Genomic DNA, 17,043 nt, shown 5'->3' with positions numbered 1-17,043 from the left:
AAGTATCAATATCCACAGTAAAGCGAGTCCTATATCGACAACCTAAAAGGCTGTTTGGCCATAATGACCATCGTTATGTTTGGAGGAAAAGGGGGGAGGCTTGCATGCCGAAGAACACATCCCAACCGTGAAGCACGGGGTGGCAGCATCATGTTGTGGTGGTGCTTTGCTGCAGGAGGGACTGGTGAACTTCACAAAATATATGTCTAAATGAGGAAGGACAGTTATGTGGATATATTGAAGCAACATCTCAAGACATCAGTCAGGAAGTTAAAGCTTGGTCACAAATGGGTCTCCCAATTGGACAATGACCCCAAGCATACTTCCAAAGTTGTGGCAAAATGGCTTAAGGACAACAAAGTCAAGGTATTGGAGTGGCCATCACAAAGACCTGACCTCAATCCTATATACATTTGTGGGCAGAACTGATAAAGCATGTGCGAGCAAGGAGGCCTACAAACCTGACTCAGTTACACCAGCTCTGTCAGGAGGAATGGGCCAGAATTCACCCAAATTATTGTGGGAAGCTTGTGGAAGGCTACCTGAAACGTTTGACCCAAGTTAAACAATTTAAAGGCAATGCTGACAAATACTAATTGAGTGTATGTAAACTTCTGACCCACTGGGAATGTGATGAAAAATAAAAGCTGAAATAAATCATTCTCTACTGACATTTCACATTCTTATAAATAAAGTGATGATCCTAACTGACCTAAAACAGGGAATTCTTACTAGGATTCAATTTCAGGATTTGTGAAAAACTGTTCTTATGTATGACGCAACGCGGCGTGCTAGGACACATCCCTTAGCCGTGATCCATTGGCCCCATATCATAAACCTCCAAGGTGCCCTATTGCTATTATAAACTGGTTACCAACTTAATTAGAGCAGTAAAAATAAATGTTTTGTAATACCCATGGTAATAGGGTCAGATATACCACGGCTTTCAGACAATCAGCATTCAGGGCTCTAACCACCCAGTTTTTAATGTCCCTCTAACCACTCTGACATCCATGCAAATACAATCAAAACAGCCTACATCAGCCAACATCATATTTTTAAACTCACCTCACTGTGATGATCAATTTGAAGAAAGAAGTGAAACTGCAGGTTGAAACAGTGTAAACGAAATGGACAGCAGTTTCTAAGGTGATGATTCATTTAAAACAAGCGTATGCATATTAGAGCTTATGCATAGGCTTATGAGCCATTATACAATACATAACCTACCGCATATTACACATGGGAGAAAAACATAATACAAAACTGATTTAAGATGTCTTTGATATATAATTTGCCTTTGAGTGTGGACTGTATTATTATGCATTCTGAATGGACTGGTTACCTTATGCTATGCTCCAAAATGTATATGCATGAGTGTGGGTGAGAACGTATAGCCCTAGGCGATGCTGTTGGTTCATTGATTGTGCAGTGCTCCTTACATTTAGTGAATTTTGTATTTGAATTTGAATAGCCTAGTAGTAGGAAATGTTTTATATTTTCATAATTAATTCAGTGACAGATGACCTTTTTAGCTATACAGAATATCTCATCCCAATGCTTTTCCATCTCCTCTTCTCTCCCTCTCTCCTTTTTATTCCTTTGTCGCGTGCGCAGATGGGCTGTCAACAGTTTCATGAAATATGTTTTGTTGCAAGAACATATTACTATCAATGTTCCCTAACCAGTGGTGATTTTAGCATGTAAATCTTGGTGAGGCCCAAAATAAAATATGTGGGATGCATGCCTGCATAGCCACTACACAACACTAAACAATACATTAATTGCACTATAACGGTGGCAAACAATGCCCACAAACTGTTAGCGCCTACATAAAGCTGTCCCAACATCTTACCACTGCTACACCTGGCTATCAGCAGAGCCTTGTCTGGCAGAGAAACTGTTTATTCATCCTCGTTTACTGACTTTAAAAAAAAAACATAGCTGATATGGCTGACTTGCTTTAACATGTGGTTTCTACTGACAATTGAGATGTACAAACTCTGGCATAAGGGGACGACAAGCAGATAAGAGGCAATCCTTAATTTCGATTAAGACATTAATGAGCAAGGTAGGATGGACGTCGTCAATATAACTATTTGTTCAGCACCTTTGAAATGTTCTTAGTGTTTTCCCTGTACACCAAGTCAGAACAGTAGGAGGAATAAAGGGGGCATACAAACAGACAATGAAAGCTCTTACAATATTCAATGATTAATGATTAAATGATTACATTTTTTCAAAAACAGGGTATAGGCTACATGTGCATCACCGAGTTAGAACATTAGGCGAAATTAAGAGGGGAAAATAGACCAAATCACATGGGCTACTAACATCTTACGACACAACATACAGTTAGTATTACTTTCTTAGCTACAGTGTACAAATCTCCCTGACATATTACATAATTTATGAAGCAGCATATAAGACATTTTTGGACTCACCTTGTTGTGATGTCCTCACTTGAACAGGAAAGTGGTGCGGTGGTCCTTCGTGGGCAAATTTTCAGAAAGCGAAAGGGGCCGGATTTACAATTCCCAGTGGGATGACTGTTCAAATCGTATTTTCCCAGTTTGAGTTTATTTATTTCCGAATTCCTAGTTGCAATGCTTGCAGTTTGCCACTCACCGATTCCTTCCAAACCACTCATTGTTGAATTTGCCATTTCCAACTTGTTGTGTAATCTTTGTCCAATGGCCGATGAGCACTGATATGTTTTATCTGTAATTTCTCTTCATTATTTCACTTCATATTACAAGGATTAAAAAGGATTTGCCAGTAGCTTGTCGACTTGATTCATGATGACTGCTAGCTAAGATTTTGAAAATATGATGATGACATAATCCAATCAAAGCTACTGTACATATAATGTGATTTGACATAATTTTATCTGTGGCCAACAACCTTGAGCCTTCTTGGAAAGGCACTTCTAATGTAACTACATGGCAGGACTCAAAGGGCTAGAATTTTGACTAGTGTCCCCATGAGTGACAGAACACTGAGCCAATCGCGGCACAACGCTCTGTATTTTCTGCTGGCTTGCCACTCCACCACAGAAGCACTGAGCTAGGCTGAAACACCTGCATTTTGGAGCTGCCTTACTCAAGAAAATAAAAAAAGACCACGTTTGCATGAGGCTTTTTTAACACCATGATAAATAGTTGTTACATTGCGAACTGATATGTGACATGTATTAATGCCAAATTAACATGGGTGGAACTGTCGGGCAACGAGAGCATGCTCCTCAAACAGTGGTTGATCCGTGGAGTATAATAGGTAGTGTTGTATTTATTCCTCAGCTGCTCATGTTAAGCACATGCTCCGCTATAAAACTGAAGTAGACAACCAAACGGACTGGTGGGAAAGCTCCTTGCCTCCAGTCCCTATTGGAGTGCATACAGATGACATTTTTTTCCCCCCTGCTCCTGTTCCTTCCCATTTGATAATGGCCCATTGTAAATCGAAATACATTTGACATATTAGTAAAGACGAGATTAAATTGAGAAAAGTCTGATGGGTGAAAATACAATCACTTGATGAGAACAGCTGTGCAGCCTGAGGCAAGGAACAGAGTGCAAGTTTTTTTTTTTTTTTTCTCAAATCATCAATAGTCTATAGTCGCACCGTGCAGCATTTATGTTTTGATTTCTAACACATTTTAAGGTTTGTATCATTCACATCTAAAGTTGCCAAATAACTTGAGACGGGTACTATATGCTAGATTTAAAGTTATCACTTTTGCGCTCAATATAGACACGTCATATGCAAACTCGCTCCGTAATGGGAAACATATCCTTTCTATTTTATTCAGCTGAGTTCAATTACATTCTTCGTTCTATATAATATTATAATACTATTATAATGGCGTGGAACTCATAAGCATATCTCATAAGCTTATACTGAACAAGCTTACAGCCTATGGCATGGAGTATAGCCACTCAGTAGGCCAACTCCTATTCTGTTCTTCTGAAAAACATTTTCTTCATATTATGCTTCTTTAGACCCGACTAAGAAAAATCCTGGATTTATTGTAATGGTGTCTATTAAATTGATTTATTATACTTTTTGAGATGTTCCAAAGGCCGCATCAGTGGCTTCAATGTGGAGATTATGAACTTGTTTATGTTAATTAACCGTCAATTACCATGATTCCGGCAGTCCTACCCATACCATTCATCCATAAAGAGCACACTTCTCTAGCGAGCCAGTGGTCATCGAAGGTGAGCATTTGCCCACTGAGGTTGGTTGCAACGTCGAACTACAGACAAGTCAAGACCCTGGTGAAGACAACGAGAACACGGATGAGACGGTTTCTGACAGTTTGTGCAGAAATTCTTCAGTTGTGCAAACCCAGTTTCATCAGCTGTCCGGTTGGCTGGTCTCCGATGATACCGCAAGTCCAGAAGCCAGATGTGGAGGTCCTGGGCTGGCATGGTTGCATATGGTCTGCGGTTGTGAGGCCGGTTGTAAGTACTGCCAAATTCTCTAAAACGACGCTGTATGTCGGCTTATGGTAGAGAAATTAACATTACATTCTCTGGCAACTGCTCTGGTGGACATTCCTGGAGTCAGCATGCCAATTGCACACTCCCTCAAAACTTGAGACATCTCAAAACTGACAAAGCTGCACATTTTAGAGTGGCCTTTTCTTGTCCCCAGCACAAGGTGCACCTGTGTACTGATCATGCTGTTTAATCAGCATCTTGATATGCCGCACCAGTCAGGTGGAAAACAATTGAAATATAAAGAAATAAGCTTTTTGTGCTTATGGAACATTTATGGGATCTTTTGTTTCAGCTCATGAAAAATGGGACCAACACTACATGTTGCGTTTATATTTTTGTTCAGTAATTTTGACTTTGCAGCTGGCCCATCTAGCGGAAATCACTCAGTTCTGCCTCGAGGACAAGACTCATCCCAATAAACGTAAACCTGCTTAAGAGGAATTAGAAGAAGACAAAAATGTATATTACCAATTGAACATCTATAGCAGGATAAATCAATGTTTGAGTTTACATAGCTGGCCATAAATTAGATGTTGCATTTCACTTTATGGGTTGGTAATTTAGGCTTCGTCTAACCCATTGCTTTGTACTACAGACAATAATATCATTAGGCTATATCTTTACATTAAAAAAAACAACTGTCTCAGATTTTGTCAATCCAATTAATTCAATACCCTTTGATCTTCAAAAATAGGATGAAGAATTATGGAAATATAGATTAGTCAAATTGTTTTACTTGAGCATTAACCCAAAAACTAAGGACTAATTAGCCTACTCTGTTTATGGTTTTGTTGTCATGGAGTACTGATTGGGCTCATTGCATTCAAGTTGAAAATAAATGCTGTTCTCGAAATGGGGTGCTTTGAGCACTACTGAAAAGTGCTATTTGCATGTGAAAAATGTATTACATTTGCTGCAGGCCTATTGTTTGTTTTTGTTGGTGACTTGGATATCTTGATAATTTGCAGCTGTGCGAGTTTGAGCATGTGTCCGTTAGGCCGATGGATTTTTTTTTTATCAGCACGTATTGTATTGAGCTCTAAAATCCCCACTCGTGGTCTTCTGAAATTAAACTTGCTTTTGACAGTGTTGAGCACAATACCATGGAGGAATTTAGAAGGGAGGAACTCAACTTTTATTCCATAGGCTGGGATCCACACTATGCAGCTGTTGCAAGAGCGCATTTTTAACTGGCTGTCCACTGGGGCATATTCATTACGTTGATTCTGTTGCAAAATGTTTCTTAAATGAAAGCCAATGAAACGGGGAGAGACCTACCTGAATTTGTCCAATACAAACTCTGTCATTTTTCTCGGTTCGCTTCAGTTTGGTTCTTAAACAGTAAACGGTTTCCATAATGAATACATCGCTGGTCGCAAAAACAATGATTAATAGATAGCTTAAACTCCTTCAATTCTGCGGTCCAACTCATCTCAATTGGCTTGAGGTCGGGTGAACCTTTCAAAGTTCCTTAAAATGTCATGTCATAAAGTAATGTACTGTTCTCTTTGCTTATTTGAGCTGTTCTTTCCATAATATGGACTTGGTCTTTTACCAAATAGGGCTATCTTCTGTATAACACCCCTTCCTTGTCACAGCACAACTGATTGGCTCAAACACATTAAGAAGGAAAGAAATTCCACAAATGAACCTTTAACAAGGCATAGCTGTTAAAACGTCTTAGGGCTAGGGTCTATTTCCCTGAATTTCCGCCTGACTGGTGTGCCCAAAGTAAACTGCCTGTTACTCAGAAGGCTCAGAAGTCAGGATATGCATATAATTAACATTGGATAGAAAACACTTTGAAGTTTGTACATAATTGATATGGCAGGTGAAAATCCAAAGAAAAATCAAACAGATTTATTTTTTTGCTCCCAGGGTCTTATAATAAATAGAAAGCTATGGGTTCTATGTAATTCCAGCTCCCAGATTGCAATTCCTATGGCTTTCACTAGATGTCAGTCTTTGTTCATTGTTCCAGGCTTGTTTCTTCAAAAACGAGCAAGAATTTTGATCAGTCTGTCTGCGCGTGACTTAGAGGAGGCACGCCTGCTAATTTTACATTTCTATTGAACATACTTCTTTCCGTATGAAATATTTTAGTTTATTTACATTTTAGGATACCTGATGATTTAATAGAAACGTAGTTTGACTTGTTTGAACAAAGTTTAGCTATAGCTTTTTGGACTCCTTTGTCTGCATGTTGAACGAGTGGATTGCTGAAATTGATGGTTTTGTTCAGGGGCAGAACGACATCCCAGAAGTTGTTTTTATCTAACAGCTTCGCTATTTATCTGTACATGGAATTTTAAAAAAAATATATATATATTTTTTATTCTAATCTTACAGGAAAATGCCACAGACGCTATCTGATGTATGGAGACATTTCACTGCAGCTAATGTAGAAGGAAAAGCTGCGTATACTGTGCAAAATCATATGTGAAGAATGCAACAAAGATGCAGAATCATCTGGCCAAGTGCATAAAGTTCCCTCAGGGCTCACAACAAGCAATCTCTTGACAAAAGTCCCTCTACTTCTATTCAAGGTGAAAATGATGAAACGGACACCTTATTGATAGCAAGGGATCATGGTCCTCCTGGAGTTTTTTTTTACTCAATGGAGGAACGTAGTCAGAGAAATGCTGATGAATGTCTTGCCCGAGCTGTGTATGCAACTGGTTCACCTCTGATGCTCACAGGCAATGTGTATTGGAAGAGATTTCTGAATGTTCTTCACCCAGCATACACCCCTCCAACCAGACATGCTTTATCTACTCATTTTCTGGATGCAGAGTTCAAGTGAAGGTCAAGCATATCATAGAGAAAGCAGACTGTATTGCAATCATCTCTGATGGGTGGTCGAATGTTAACGGGGGGAAAATAATTTATTACATAATCTCCACCCCTAAACCAGTATTTTACAAGAGCACAGACACAAGGGACAACAGACACATCAGTCTCTATATTGCAGATGAGCTGAAGGCAGTCATCAATGACCTTGGACCACAGAAGGTATTTGCACTGGTGACAGACAATGCTGCGAACATGAAGGCTGCTTGGTGGAGTGGAGTGGAGGAGTCCTACCCTCACATCACACCCATTGGCTGTGCTGCTTATGCATTGAATCTGCTCCTCTAGGACATCATGGCACTGAAAACAATGGATACACTCTACATGAGAGCCACGGAAATGGTTAGGTATGTGAAGGGTCATCAAGTTATAGCAGCAATCTACCTCACCAAGCAAAGTGAGAAGAATAAGAGCACCACATTGAAGCTGCTCAGCAACACCCGTTGGGGTGGTGTTGTCATCATGTTTGACAGTCTTTTGGGAGGTGAAGGAGTCTCTCCAAGAAATGGCCATATCAGTCTGCCGATATGGACTGACCCTTTCTTTTGTTGTTCAGTGAAATCATCCCATTTGAAGCGTCAACTCGTTTAATTAATGTTAAATTCTTAGCTAAATGTATTTAAAAATATATATATTAGAAGGATTATCATTTGGAATTATCTCTACTTATGATAAGGTAAATGGTTTATGTTTCTGTTTCCATATGATATGGTACATTTTTCCAATGCAAAACACATCTACATTAAAATGGTATTCATATTAATTTGCATATATTCCCGTTAATTCCCACGGAAAATTTCCACCTCCGAATATTCCCCCAAAATGACTAACCCTAGTTGCAATTGCACAATGACTGTCCATTGGTTTCAAAAACAATGATTGATAGGCAGCTTGAACTTTTTGAATTCAACCATTGTTGGGTTCAAATACACATTTCGATTTGTGAACAGCCATCCACAACAACCACAATCCGTAAGGCGCAAATAGCTAAATGAGAGAGCAACAGTGTGATTCACATTAATGCTCTATGTACAGTGGGCTCCAAAATTACAGGCACCCCTGACTGGCAATGCACAAACAATATTTTAAAAAATATAAACAATATAATTATAGAGAAACTCAAAATACCAACATGTGGGAAATACTGTACTTTATTAATGTTTCAATGGAACCCACCAAAATCATAGAATTATTTAATGCAAAATACATTTCACAAATCAAGGTTTCGTAATTATTGGCACTCCCAATTTTGGACATAGTGCAACCACCTCTGGCAAGGATAACAGCAATGTTTGTCAAGGTTAAGGAACTAATTTGGAGGGATTTTGCACCATTCCTCAATGCAGATCCTTTCAAGATCCTTCACATTCTTGGGTTTGCGCTTATCAACTGCCCTCTAACTCAGCCCACAGGTTTTCTATTGGATTGAGGTCTGGCGACTGAGAGAGCCATGGCAGAACATTGATTTTGTTGTCACAGATCCATTTCTGTGTGGATCTTGAGGTATGTTTTGGGTCATTGTCTTGTTGGAAAGTCCACAGATGGCCAGGTCCCAGCCTTCTGGCAGAGGCAACCCGATTGTCAGCCAGAATTGCCTGATACTTGGTGGAATTCATTATGCCATCAATCTTAACCAGAGAGATAAATACCCCTGGACCTCTGGAATTAAAACAGCCCCAAAACATCACTGACCCACCACCATATTTCACCGTGGGTGTGAGGTGCCTCTCCTTGTATGCATCTCTGTTTCGATGCCAATCATGCCGATGTTTCAATTTTGGTCTCATCTAACCAGAGCACCTTCTTTCAGTCATAATTTAAATTACGTTTGGCAAACTTTGGCACTTTACGTGGCACTTACGTCTATGTCTTGGGGTCAGAAAGGGCTTTCTTCTGGCAACCCTTACAAAGAGTCTTTGGTTGTGGATGTGGCGTCTGAGGGTGCTTTTTGAAACCTGTTGACCCCAAGATGCCACCAAGGCCTGCAATTATTTCACAGTGATTCTTGGGGATTTTGTTGCTTCTCTGACGGTCCTCCTCCCTATCCCGGGGGAGAAAATGCATTTGCGTCCTCTACTCGTGAGGGTTTCAACTGTTCCATATCTTTGGATTTAAAAAAATAATTGCCCTGACAGTGCTCAGTGGTATATTCAATCGTTTGTGGATCTTCTTGTTGCCATTAACAGATTTATGTCTCTTTCTCTGTCTCTGTCTCTGTCTCTCTGTCTCTTTTGAACTGCCAGTTATTTTCTTTTCTTCTCTTCATGGTGTTGGATGACAAAGGGATATTGCATGTGTTACCTAATCTTTATACCCAGTGAAACAGGAAGTGATGTAATGACTCAATATAGTTCCTTAAGACTTAGATAAACTTAAATAAGTGGAATTTAATTCCGGGTTTAATTTTGGTAGTTATTTACAATAATTTTAAGGGTGCCATTAATTGTGAAACCTTGATTTGTAGCACATAGATTTTTTGTATTAAATCAATAAATTATTTTGGTGCGTTCCATTGAAACATTAATAAAGTACACAATGTCTCACATGTTGGTATTTTGAATTTATCTCCATAATGATATTGTTTATATTTTTTAAGTATTGTTTGTGCATTGCCAGTCAGGGGTGCCAGTAATTTTGGAGCCCACTGTAGTTTTCAATAATAAGTGATATCTGTATCGCCATAGACTACACCACTGCTGTTATCCTTACCTCCAATTATTTATTCAAGTTAGATAATCTTTGGATGCAGACAGCAGTCGCACCATTGGAAAACATAGTTTGGACTGTAGCCTACAAAAGCCTATTCCTGCTCTTTTCCTGTGATCTATCAAACGCATTTGGTGTGTCATCATAGTGGTCTCTGAATTGTGGTCAGACTCACTCAGGTAGAACTTTAAACTTACACCTTTTTTAAATGCTGATTTGAATGTCATTGAGAACAGAAGTGCCCCCCCCAAAAAACTCTGCAAACATCCTTTCTGAATTTAAAAGTATCATTTGATTACCATATTTATTATAGTAATGTAACAGATTACAGTTATGTTTTTCTGTAATCCCTTGCATGTAACGGATTATATGGAATCCACTACTCCCCAACCCTGATCATTACACAGGTGCACCTTGTACTGGGGACAAAGGCCACAACACCATGCCACAGATGCCTCGATTTTTTTTGAGGGAGCATGCAATTGGTATTCTGACTGCACAAATGTCCACCAGAGCTGTTGCCAGATAATTTAATGTTAATTTCTATACCATAAGCCGCCTCCAATGTCATTTTTGAGAATTTGGCAGTACATCCAACGTGCCTCACAACCGCAGACTGTGTAACCATGCCACCTCCACAACCGGCTATTTTACCTGCATGATCGTCTGAGACCAGCCACCCGGACAGCTGATGAAACTGTGGAGTATTTCTCTGTAATAAAGCACTTTTGTGGGGAAAAACTCATTTTGATTGACTGTGCTGGCTTCTAAGTGGGTGGGCCTATGCCCACCCATGGCTGCGCCCCCTGTCCAGTCATGTAAAATTCATAGATTAGTGCCTAATTTATTTAAATTGATTGATTTCCTTATATTAACTGTAAAATCGTTTAAATTGTTGCATGTAGTGTTTATATTTTGGTTCAGTGTATTACTGCTATATACGCTGCTGTACCAGCTGGTAATATAATTTATTCTGTAATTTAAAAGCATCTTAAATACATTTTTAAGATGGTGCTCTTATGATAATTTCCAGATGTTTATTTAGAGTTAAGCCAATGCGGTTAATGTCAATGTTCTGAGACCACCACTTTCTCCTCCATAGCCGTTGCTAAGTGATAATTGACTCTTCCACGTTGTGCTGTTTATTTCTGATACTTTTCAAAATCTATGAAGATGTCAAGGAAAGCAGATACTCTATATGCTGTTTGTTGACACCACAACGCAGTTCAGACTTGGATACACATTACCCCGAATGCTAATCAATAAAAATGTGCTGCTCTGTTTTGCTTGTTTACAGCGTGTAATTTCGTTGTTAATTGTCTGAGCCATTCTCGTACTGTTGCATCACCTACATTTTGAGAATAAAGGCACCAACATGGCGGCCGTTCTAAAACCCGGCCCAACTCTCATAATTGATGGCTCTGATTTGTTGCATGTAACAAACACATCTCCCCCTCCCTGCTCCGTTTTAAACTCCGTTAGCAATGTGGGTCGACCCACAAGTTAATTTAGCGATCTCAGTTCATACATTACACACATTCTTACTTCCCGTCAGTAACAGTATGGTATAATGAATAAGCAGACAAGCTTTCATGTTTTAATTTAAGTGACGTTTATTGTACTTATCAATGATGAGCACGCTGTTTGTTTGTTTCTGTTCCCCTCTCTCCGTTTCTGTAGCTTCCGGGTGTGCTGGAATAAGGACGCGAACTACGGAAATCGTGACTGGCTATGTAGTTCCTGTCCGGAATGGGTGTATTGGAAGTCACCATGTCCGTAGTGATGAGATTCTGTAAATGTATTTATGATAAACTGATTGCAAAGGATCAATGAAGACAATTCATGATATGTTTAGCTGAGTGGAAAATGTAGGCTTTGATGTTTGTAATGGCTTAATTAATGAGTTTGATATGTTCGGATGGGAGGGGCTTCCCTACAAAAGGAACCCCTCTTTTTGTTTAAAGGGGAGGTGGGGGCGTTTTGATTGAGCTGTTGATGGGGCAGCACTTAGGTGTCCCCATAATGTATACTTTTGGTGGCAGTACTGTTTTTCTTCCGGAATCACAATGTAAATAAACACCCTTACACAGAAGTACTTTTGCGGCTCCGCCATCGTTTTATTTGGTAGAGGTTAGGTTTTTCAGTTTAGCTTTCTGGCCTACTCTACCCGACACATTTATTTGGGAGGGAACACTATTTTTAGATCAGTGATGATACACCTCACTTTGCTCAAGCTGGTTCTCTCCAACAGACTCAATCTCTGATCATAGGAGGTTATAAAAATAGAGCAATTAGGACCGTTAAAGGGGAGAGACAATGAATACAACCAGAAAATATCCAAAATTCAATATCAAAATATCGCTTGGAAAAAAAAGAGTGCGTCAATTACCCACTGGGACGCTCTTATCAGACAATATATTCAGCAAAACCTGCAAATTAGCATTAGATTATAAACCCGAAAGATAGGATGGAGAAGAAAAAAATCATGACGCTGTCTCAGAAAAATATAGGAAAACAATCTCCTCCTTACATAAGACAACATCAACCAACAACAATATTTCACCATGTATTCATTGTCTTGTTATTAAGATGGGTATTTATGATACCCATTTTTATATCAGGAAATGTCTACTCTTTTCAGAACATAAATCAATCAAATGTATTTATAAAGCCCTTTTTACACCAGCAGATGTCACAAAGTAATTATACAGAAACGCAGTCAAACTCCTAAGAGCAAGCAATGCAGGTGTAGAAGCACGGTGGCTTGGTAAAGCTCCCTAGAAAGGCAGGAAACTTGGAGAGGAACCAAGCTCTGACAGGTGGCCAGTCCTCTTCTGGCTGTGCTTGGTGGAGATTATAAGAGTACATGGCCATTAAGGCCAGACCGTTCTTCAAGATGTTCATAGATGACCAGCAGGATCAAATAATCATCACAGTGTAGAGGGTGCAACAGGTCAGCCCCTCAGGAACAAATGTCACTTGGCTTTTCATGTGCACTATACACACATGGATTTTGTAAAGTAGATATGTGGTAGGGGCTTGAGAGCACACAATGTGTTGTGAAATCTGTGAATGTATTGTATTGAAGAGGGGCATTTATTATGGGGATCCATAGTACATATAAATAGCCGCGCATTCAGAGGTCGAGAGGAAAACAGCTGGTCCGAGACAAGGTAGCACACAGCCACAGGCAAAACAGTAGAACTGGATCAGTAAGGGTGTTATTTCTATAGTGAATTAAATGGCTTACCGATAAAACGGGTTTCTGGCAAATAGTTGTGGTAAACCTTTGGCCAACAGAAACCGCAATATTAAAGCTGATCTACCCCCTAAAAAATAAACCTTTGGCCGATTTGTCGCAAATGTGCAACATTGAAATGTATCTACATAAACCAAATCTCACATCTTTAAATTAATTTACTTCTCAGAGAAAAAACTAAACATTCTACATCTAGTAAATATTATAAACATGCATTCAATGTCTTAACAGATGCAAATAAATCCAATACAACTTGAAATCATCTGCATAGTAATGAAGAAAAGAGCAAAGACTGGATATTTCCCAAATCAATTATTTCATATTTTTATGTAGCTACAACATTTACAGTTGAAGTCGGAAGTTTACATACACTTAGGTTGGAGTCGTTGGAGTCATTAAAACTCATTTTTCAACCACTCCACAAATTTCTTGTTAACAAATTATAGTTTGTAAGTCTGTTAGGACATTTACTTTGTGCATGACATGTAATTTTTCCAACAATTGATTACAGACAGATTATTTAACTCATTATTCACTGTATCACAATTCCAGTGGGTCAGAAGTTTACATACACTAGGTTGACTGTGCCTTTAAACAGCTTGGAAAGTTCCAGAAAATGATGTCTTGGCTGTAGATGCTTCTGATAGGCTAATTGATAATATTTGAGTCAATTGGAGGTGTACCTGTGGATGTGTTTCAAGGCCTACCTTCAAACTCAGTGCCTCTTTGCTTGACATCAAAGGAAAATCTTTTTTTTAAATCAGCCAAGACCTCAGAATAAAATTGGAGACCTCCACGTGTCTAGTTCATCCTTGGGAGCAATTTCCAAACGCATGAAGGTACCAAGTTCATCTGTACAAACAGTACGCAAGTATAAACACAATGGGGCCTCGCAGCGATCATACTGCTCAGGAAGGAGACATGTTTTGTCTCCTAGAGATGAACGTACTTTGGTGCGAAAAGTGCAAATCAAACCCAGAACAACAGCAAAGGACCTTGTGAAGATGCTGGAGGAAACAGGTACAAACGTATCTATATCCACAGTAAAATGAGTCCTATATCGACATAACCTGAAAGGCCGCTCAGCAAGGAAGAAGCCACTGCTCCAAAACTGCCACGAAAAAGCCAGACTATGGTTTCCAATGCAGATGGGGACAAATATCGTACTTTTTGGAGAAATGTCCTGTGGTCTGATGAAATAAAATACTGTTTGGCCATAATGACCATCGTTATGTTTGGAGGAATAAGGGGGAGGCTTGCAAGCCGAAAATCACCATCCCAACCGTGAAGAACGAGGATGGCAGCATCATGTTGTGGGGGTGCTTTGCTGCAGGAGGGACCTCCTGCACTTCACAAAATAGATGGCTACATGAGGAAGGACAATTATGTGGATATATTGGAGCAACATCTCAAGACATCAGTTAGGAAGTTAAAGCTTGGTCACAAATGGGTCTTCCAAAAGGACAACAAAGTCAAGGTATTGGAGTGGCCATCACAAAGCCCTGACCTCAATCCTATAGAAATTTGTGGGCAGAACTGAAAAAGTGTGTGTGAGCAAGGAGGCCTACAAACCTGACTCAGTTACAACAGCTCTGTCAGGAGGAATGGGCCAAAATTCACCCAAGTTATTGTGGAAAGCTTATGGAAGGCTACCTGAAACGTTTGACCCAAGTTAAACAATTAAATGGTAATGACACTCAATTAGTATTTGGTAGATGTAATGAAATAAATAAAATATGAAATAAATAATTCTCTACTATTATTCTGACATTTCACATTCTTAAAATAAAGTGGTGATCCTAACTGACCTGAAACAGGGAATTTTTACTAAGATTAAATGTCAGGAATTGTGAAAAACTGAGTTTTTAAATGTATTTGGCTAAGGTGTGTTTAAACTTCCGACTTCAACTGTACATGAGAGAAACGTGTACCCTATGTTAACCTTAGGATGTTTAAAGTGTCAACTTCAGAATTATTTACATGAGCCAAGTGATAACTGAGCAATAGATTTCAACCAGCTACTCTTTAAAATATCATTAACAAAATGTCAATAATTAAAACTAAATCAAACCCAGTTCAGAACTATTGCCTTTCTGATTGAACTTTGGAGATGGCAGCCCTGTAGAAGTCCTTTCCAGAGCTTGTTGAATGCATGCACTGGAATAATCAGAAAACACAATAACAACAGAAAACAATTACTGAAAGCATTTTCTTTTGGCATCTTGAAAGGTAGAAATTTAGTTATGCCTAATATGGCAATTCATATTATTTTTTAAAAATTAATTGTTACGCTTTTTAAAAATTATGTGTTTAAAAATAACAAAATTTGTGTCATTTCGACAACCTAGTGCAGGGTCGATATTGGCCAAACACCACATTGGGTTAATTCAACCCAGCAGGGTTGGGTTGTGCTTCTAACCCGGCGCCTTCGATCAATCACATGTATTTATAAAGCCCTTCTTACATCAGCTGATGTCACAAAGTGCTGAACAGAAAGCCAGCCTTGGGTTGAGCGCTTGAACCAGCTGCTGGGTAAATTAGACTATATTGCTGGGTTAAAACATAGTGTGTTGGGTGGTGACATATAAACCCAGCACATTGGGTTGGGGGATTGACCCAGCAGCTGGGTCATTTTTTCAGTGTAATCCTAATTTCTCTACCATTCCACCCCTCCCTTTCCTACACACAACCAAGATACATTGTTGAAGGTCAAATAATTCATTTTGTATTGCCTGCATTTCAGAACATACATCGCAGCACGTCAGAGAATTGTCCACAATGTACAAGAATATATCACTTCTTTAAATAGCAAATTGAAACAAAGCACTATTGTCGAAGTATGTGTTATTTCATAAGATACCATTTCATAAAACAGAATTGATTTATATTATTTAATGACCCAAACAGTCCAAACATCAGACTAAAGCTGAGCTTGATGTGCACACTCGGATAGCGATCTGAGAAAAACTAAGCATGAGTGCGTGATACACAATCTGTCTTAAGTGGTATTAACACAGATCTGTCTGTAAGACAATGCCAGAGCTAACCAATAGATTAGCACATTCAGCTGTCTTAGCTGACAGCACACACACATCATGCTGTTTTGCCGTACAGTAATTGTCTACATCTGGGTCGAGTCGAAACATTGTTACACTGAGAACAAGTGTAATATATTACGTTTGAAGGTCATTCTACTAAGGACTATTTCATTCATAAAGCACTTTTCACAATCCCCAAAATGTAACACTTGTATTTCAAATAAATTGTGTTGGAATGAAAGCATACTAGAATGCGCTTCAGCCCAGCTTGAACCAAAAATGTTTATTATGTATTAATAGTACAAATATATTATGATTTATGTGCAACAGTAGTTGAACTAAAGGAAAACAAATACAGTACATGCAGTGCATTCGGAAAGTATTCAGACTCCTTGACTTTACCCACATTTTGTTCGGTTTCAGACCTATTTTAAAATTGATGACATTTTATTTTCCCCCCTCATCGATCTACACACAATACCCGATAATGACAAAACAAAAGCATTTTTATTTGTACAAATGTATTAAAAATAAACTGAAAAATCACATTTCGATAAGTATTCAGACCCTTTACTCAGTACTTTTTTGAAGCACCTTTGACACTTCAAGCTTGGCACACCTGTATTTGGGGAGTTTCTCCCGTTCGTCTTTGCAGATCCTCTCAAGCTCTGTCAGGTTGGATGGG

At 39.0% G+C, this 17,043-nt stretch overlaps 1 long non-coding RNA gene across 1 annotated transcript in view; it reads left to right on the top strand.

Moving 5' to 3' along the window:
- Positions 1-12,153, top strand: part of LOC110537716 (uncharacterized) — a 47,197-nt gene extending 35,044 nt beyond the window's left edge. Inside the window, exon 5 of the long non-coding RNA XR_016485105.1 lies at positions 11,742-12,153. This is a non-coding gene — a long non-coding RNA (uncharacterized LOC110537716). The remainder of the gene's footprint in view (positions 1-11,741) is intronic.
- The last annotated feature ends 4,890 nt before the right edge of the window (positions 12,154-17,043 follow it).

The sequence above is a fragment of the Oncorhynchus mykiss genome, chromosome 12 (assembly GCF_057628025.1).
Source record: "Oncorhynchus mykiss isolate SJ-2025 chromosome 12, ASM5762802v1, whole genome shotgun sequence".
Classification (NCBI taxonomy): Eukaryota; Metazoa; Chordata; class Actinopteri; order Salmoniformes; family Salmonidae; genus Oncorhynchus; species Oncorhynchus mykiss.
This window is presented reverse-complemented; position numbering and strand designations above follow the sequence as displayed.